The following is a 7,536-nucleotide window of genomic DNA, read 5'->3' on the forward strand; positions in this document are numbered from 1 at the left end:
CCCCCACAAGTTCTGCGGTAATCCAGAACTTATTAACATAGCATTCATCATCTCCTTCAATATTCGATTTTTGCGTTCAACTATACCATTAGATTGAGGAGAATAAGGCGCGGTAGTTTGATGAATAATTCCGTGTTCCGAACAGAATTTCTCAAATGGTGAATCATATTCACCACCTCTATCACTTCTTATGGCCTTAATCCTTTTGCTAAGTTGATTTTCAACTTCTAACTTGTAGTGTTTAAACACTTCAATTGCTTCGTCTTTACTTTTGAGCAAATACACATAGGAATATCGAGTACAATCATCGATAAAAGTGATAAAGTACTTATTACCTCCTCTAGTTTGAACAAATTTTAAATCACATATGTCGGTGTGAATTAAATCTAGGGGTTCGGTACTTCTTTCAACAGAACGAAAGGGTAGACGTGACATTTTGGCTTCTACACATATATCGCATTTGTGATTAGGATTTAAATCACACTTTGGTAATAAATCTAATTTGATTAGTCTACGCAAAGTGTTATAACTTGTATGTCCTAATCGTTCATGCCAAATGTTAAATGACTCAAGCAAGTAAGAAGAAGATGTATTCTTATTCATAATTGGAGGTACAACAGTCATTACATTCAATTTAAAGAGCCCCTCATTCAGGTAGCCTTTTCCTACAAACATTTCATTCTTTGATAGTACAAATTTGTCCGAGACAAATACTAGTTTAAACCCATTCTTACTTAGTAGAGAACCAGATACCAAGTTTTTTCTAACATCGGGCACATGAAGAACATCATTTAGAGTGAGCTCTTTTCCACTTGTCATTTTCAACACTATCTTCCCATGTCCTTCTACCTTGGAAGATGACGAGTTTTCCATGTAAAGATATTCATCATGATCCATTGCTTTGTAGGTAGAGAACATCCCGCGGTTTGAGCATATGTGACGAGTAGCTCCAGTAACTACCCACCACTCCTTAGTGTTTCCAATTAAGTTGCATTCAGAGACGACCGCAGAAAGATTTATGTCTTGTACCTTATCAGTGAGGTTCTCATGTTCTGTTACATTGGCCTGGTTAGTTTTCCCTTCACATTTTTTGGTTTTCGACAATCCTTGGATCGATGTCCTGCCTTGCCACAATTATAACAGTTGCCTTTAAACTTTTTAGCAGTTTTTGAAGAACCAATTTGTCCTTCCCCATTGTGCTTCCTCTTTTTACTTGTCTTGAAGCCTCCTTCTACAATGTTGGCTTTTGGTTCCATCGAAGTAGATGCACCATTCCTTTTTTCCGTTTTGCGATTGTCTTCTTCTATTCTCAAACGGACAATGATATCTTCAAGTTTCATTTCCTTCCGCTTGTGCTTGAGGTAATTCTTGAAATCCTTCCATGAAGGTGGTAATTTCTCAATTAGTGCAGCGACTTGGAATGATTCACTTAGTTTCATTCCTTCGGCATGGATGTCGCTAAGTATGATCTGAAGTTCTTGAACTTGGGATATGACAGTCTTGTTGTCAACCATTTTATAATCCAAAAAACGACCGACAATGAATTTCTTCGTGCCGGCATCTTTAGTTTTGTACTTTGTGTCCAAAGATTCCCACAGTTCTTTTGCAAACTTAGCATTGCAGTACACATTATATAATGTGTTATCTAGTCCATTAAGCACATAATTTCTGCATAAGAAATCAGAATGCTTCCATGCATCAACCGCAGCCAATTCTTCAGCATCACTGTCTTGCTCGGTATATGAAGTCGCGTTTTCTTTGAGAAATTTAGCCAGATTTAATGTCGTCAGATAAAAAAGCATTTTTTGTTGCCAACGCTTGAAATCTGACCCATTAAACTTTTCTGGTTTTTCCCCGGTCATATTCGGGAGTGTGGTACCAGAAGTTGCCATTTCTGAATGCAATCAGAAGATCAACGATAAGAAGGAGTAGAAACAGAAACAAATAATATTTGAAAAAACAAATTCGTTTTAAGATTGTTGTTTCTGGAGTTTGAATGCACTCCTTCGAAAACAATCCGACAGAATTACCTGAATGCAAGAATTGATCAACAAGATCCAAAATTGTAATTCGAGCCCACCGACTTCACGATGTGTCCTTAAAACGAATTTGCTACCTTCAATGGTGCTAAAGGCGTCCAGCAATCGTTTCCCAGGATAGAACGAATTTTTCGTCTCCTACGGAAGCAGCACTGCAGTCTGTAGGAGTTCCAACGAACTCAACGAAGTGTTTTTTACTTCGAGACAATATCAGAACGAGAGAGAGGGAAATGAGATTCAAAGCACAGAAAGTTTGCAATGAAAATGGTGTAAATTTTCTGGTAGAAAGGCTAGCTATTTATAGACTTGTTCGTGGCCATTCGAACAGTCATCACCTTTCAGACAAGCCTCAAAAATCCGAACAGACATACTGTTCTTAAAAGTCGTGTCTGTTAAGTCGGCTAACAGTCGACTATTTGGTCAGTGAACAGTCGAAACAGTCGACTGTTAAAAAGAAAATAAAACACCCGGAATAAGCCAAAATTTAAATTTCATTTTGTACCCAAGAATTTGATTATTTACAATTTGGTCCAAAATTTTAAATAAATTTTGTCCAAAAAGTTAGGGCACGGGCACGGGCTCGTGCCGGTCGGACGGACGGACAGCGGCGGCGACGCGCGCGTGTGGGTTTATGACCGAACCCAATAGGATATAGGTCTTCTCCCTTCCAAAGACTATTGGTACCCCTTGGGGCCCAAACCCAATTCCAAACTTCCACCTTATAAACCACACCAAAGTTTCTTAACTTTCCTATGTGGGATAAGTGTTTGGTAAATCAAATTCTTCCATAATCCTTAGTTTATGTGGGTTACTTTAACACTTAATATTTCATTCAATTTTAAATGGTTTTCGATAAATAAATATATCACGTTAATCATCTCGTGGAGTAGAACGTGAATATGCTAGGTCCCGTATTATTTAAAAGGTGGGTCCCACTGAAATTTGGGCTCAAAGTTGACCCATTAAACCATTTTTTCCAACATATTTTACCATAAAGTTGCACTGGATGCATACCGTGTTGAAAATGTGCATAATGCAACCCATGTTAAGGAGGATGGTGCACACGTTACAGGTGAAAATGATGAACTTGCAGATGATGAAGCTATAAATAATGAACCAGATGCATACCTGTTGAAAATTTAAATGATGCAACCCTTGCTTGTGAAAATGAGGAAACTGCGGTTATTCAAAACATGGTTGCTCAGACTGAACAAATTGTTGGAGATGGGATTGAACAAAATGTGGAGATTGGAAATGTAAATGCAACACTCACTCATGTAAATTTGGAACATCCTACTGATAATGCTTCACCTCTGGTTGATGAAAATGTAGAGCTTCTTATTGAAGATCATATGGTGCCCCTGCTGCTCAAACTGTGGAGCCAGATGTTGATATGCATTTTGAGTCGCATTGGGAAGACGGAGAATATGACTTTGAAGAAGGGCTGCTGGAGGGGTTCAGTGATCTAGAGTATTAGCAAAATGAATGTGTAGCTGCGCATGACAGCGATAAAAGATGTATTCTTCAAGTTGACTATACCTCTTAATATTGGTGATGAAAGTTTGATAGATGAAATCAGGGCAAAGCAAGTGGTGAAGATAATGATGGAACATATTAAAATGACTCGGATGATCTAAAAAGCATTCCAAGTAAATCTGAAGAAGGTGGTTCCTCCTCAAAAGCTAGGAATGACATTTGGTTTGACCCTACAACCAACCTGGTAGATCCAACGTCAAGTTATCCAACCAATGTCAAGTATTAAGTTATGTTCAAAACTTGGTTGACATGCTCTTGATCTACCTATAAAAAAGAAATAGGCTGGCAAACCAAAGAAAATGAGAAAAAGGTCCCAAGTTGAGCCACTTGTAGGAACGAAAATTGCAAGAAGGGATATGAAGATGACATATAAAAGATGTGGAGGTACAAGCTATTACAAAATAACATGCACTGCCTCCTTGCCTACAAAAGGAAGTTCCCAACCAGGTTCACAAGCAAATAGTCAACAACAATCACAGCCAATAACATCATAAAGCAAGAGAAAAGCATCTACATCCAACGAGGCACGGACACAAGCAAAGAAGAAAAATGGTAAAGAAACTTAGCTTTTACTGAAGATTTGTTGATATGTTAGACTGATTTTGTAATGTCCATGATCTTTTGCAATGTGAAATTAATAACGTTATTGTACAATGCTGACATTTTGATATGTTAGACTGATTTTGTATTGAAATGCTTTTTTGATGATGTATATTCCCATTGAAAATAAAATGAATGTTCAACATTTCAGTCATTTAATTCACTATTGTACTTTCAATTTTCTGTTTTATGTTTTCAAAGTGAACAGGTGTATAAATGTTCATAATTAGTTCAAATTTTGTCTAAAAGTCTAAAAAAAGGTTAAGGACCTCCACTGCAACTCATTAAAATATTTGGGACTTGTGTCGTAGCTTGTTTAAAAGGACTAGGACTTCTGCTGAGACAAATGGAAAACATTTGGGACCATATCCGATAATTTTGCAAGAGGTTTTGGACCATCGCTCCACCATCTCCATAACGTTGGTAAATAAATTTTTTCTTTTATTCTGAGTAATTCATTTTCAGCAAAGAAGAGGAAAATAGAAGAAGGGAAAAATCGAAGCAACACTTAATAATAACATGTTTTATTACTAGAAAATAAGTTAGAAAAGCATGGACAACATGATTTGTAACACGGAGGCCCACATAACAACATATAAACCCCACATCTTAGCTGAAATCTAACTCGGATCTAGGTCCAAAGCCATTCCACATACAAATCCAATGAGATAAGTCTTCCATGCACTACGACTCTAGAACGAAGGGTGTTTATTTTAGCTTCTATCTCCCTCATAATCCATAAAACTCCAAGGATTGGCTCCTTGGATTTTGCACACATTAGCGAGTCACCCCAGTTGAAGAAATTACATCCTCCCATATCCTGACGCTATAGATAGCAAATAAACCTTTTCCCGGGTTCAAGTTCATACATCTAAGATGGTCATCCTCATCTCTTTTTAAAAGCTTCTAATAATTACTAGAAGAGAGAGAGAGAGAGAGAGAGTAAATATCGAATGAAATGGAGGAAATGTACAGTGATTTGAACAATTGCTGGGGGGAAATTTGTATGGATGAAATTGCCCCTCCTTAAAATCGTCAAAGTACCTCATTTTTTTTTATTTTCTAGGTCAACTAATAGATTTTTGGACGGTTTCCATCCCGATGGACCCCAAGTGCATATTTATGAAAGGTTGGAAACATCCGCCAGTACAAAATGAATGTCAGGATAAAGTCTACAAAAATTAAAAGGTTAGGGACTACTATTGCAATTTTTCCCATAATTTATGTCACTCAATAATCTTGGAATTTTTTTTATCAAGATGAGTTATGCATTTTAGATGCAATTTATTGGTTATGATTTAATAAAAGATATATTAATTGTAAATAAATAAATCTTTCATTACCAAATATTAATATTCTAACATAATATTGTATTGTTGCTCCTAAAAATAAAAAAGAAAACACACACACATATTATTACACCTCTTCTAATGAAACTCCACACAACAATTACATGACAGTCAATTAGTTAGTTCAATTAGGCCTACACTCGACGTCACTATCTTACCTGGCTTAGTCGAGGCCATATATTGAGATAGTAGACCTTGATGCATCATCTCAGTTGAGAAGACATGTAGAGGCCGATCCTTCAAGACATAGATGATATGCTTTAAGTAGTTGTAGATTAAATTTGAGACAGTTAACATTTTAATGAGAGAATACATATCCCACTTCACCTATTATAAGAGACCTTTCATACGAGATCTTCATATGGTTTATTGATGTATTATCCCTATGGCAGATGTCTTACTATCAAATTTTTAGTCTTTTTCAGAAGTCAGATCTAGGCTATATGATGACTACTTTTTCAGAAATATTAAATAGCCCTGAACCTAAGATTGATTGAGTTACACATGGGAGAAGACACATCAACCATCAGGATAAGCCCACATGTCTTTTCATCCTACAATATTATTCATCTTCTTCTACTATAAAAGTTCACACTCAAAGCCCATTTGGGATGACTTTTACTTTTGTTTCCTATAAAAGATCTTTTGGAAGAAGTTACTTAAATTTTTATTTGAAAACTAATTTTTAAAAGGGCTCTGGAAGTGCTATTATATAAAGTTATATTGAACCAACTTTCTCTAAAAATATTTCTAACTAGAAACAACTTTCATAAAATTAGCCAAATTTTAAAAATTCCTTTTAACTTTTCAAAAGTCAGGCTAAATGGGTTCTCAGCATCATGTTAAGGTAATGCAATTTTACATTCCTCATAATATTACTGCTCTCTTCCTTATTTGTTCTCTCATATTCTTCGGTGCCCGAACGCTATTATGGCTTACGTCTTTTATACATCCCGCACCTAAATATATTTACACAGGTTGACTGACTTGACCATTGAAAAGCTCGCAGTTGCCTCCCCTACCTCCGAGGAAGGTCACGTTCTCCAACAATTTGCCCTAAGTGCAGAAGATAGGCTACATGGGCGTGAATCGAATCGAAATCTTTAGTCACATCATCCGTGCAGAAACTAAGGCCAACAGATTATTGAAATGGTACTCATCAAAAGATATGAGGTTATAGGTGAAATTAATGAATGCTCACAAACTATAGTCAAATTACTACTTACCAAATTTTAAAAGGTTTTTCAATACTCACTCATCCACCATTCATTAAGAATCTTTCTTCAACTCTTGAAGAAAAAGACCACATTTTTTACAGAAATCCTTCATCACAGCATGGTATTAAATCATCCCATATTAGATAAAATGCTCTATCCAAAAACATAACTCAAATAATTTGCTCAAACACGACTTCAAAATGAGAAATACAGGTTAGTAACTAAAACCCAAAAATTACAACCAACTCATCCCCAATTTTTCCCAACACAAACCTTGGAAATAATAAGTTTAGTTCTGCTAAATTGACAAAAGAGGTTGACAGGTCGTATAACAGAAGCGGAGACGTTAAAAATTGATTGGTTCTTGAAAAAATCATTTTTTTTGGCAGCCAATGCAATTCGTCCACCCGTGCTTCCATTTTTCCTTTTGGCAAATGTTTTTGTCATGGAAGCTTTATATTAATAAGTTTACCGAAAGCTCAATTTTTTTGGCAGCCAATGCAATTCGTCTACCCGTGCTTCAGTTTTTCATTTTGGCAAATGTTTTTGTCAGAGAAGCTTTATTCTAATAAGTTTATTGAAAGCTGCAAGCAACTATTGGATATCTCACTAACCTTACTCATGTATTCTTCTCATCAAGTTTTGGCATTCTAAACATATTTGTAGATACTCGACCCTTGTTTGAGCCCCTTTTTTCATCAAAATATATTCTTCAACAGTGATTTGACTACATTTTAACCACATATTTTTCAATAAAATAATATTACACGTAAATTCAAAATTTTTCCTTATTTT

The 7,536-nt window shown here is 35.9% G+C and overlaps 1 pseudogene; it reads right to left on the minus strand.

Moving 5' to 3' along the window:
* LOC111366889 overlaps positions 1–1,892 on the minus strand; it is a 2,054-nt pseudogene extending 162 nt beyond the window's left edge.
* Between the last annotated feature and the right edge of the window lie 5,644 nt (positions 1,893–7,536).

Source organism: Olea europaea, chromosome 18 (assembly GCF_002742605.1).
Source record: "Olea europaea var. sylvestris chromosome 18, O_europaea_v1, whole genome shotgun sequence".
Taxonomy (NCBI): Eukaryota; Viridiplantae; Streptophyta; class Magnoliopsida; order Lamiales; family Oleaceae; genus Olea; species Olea europaea.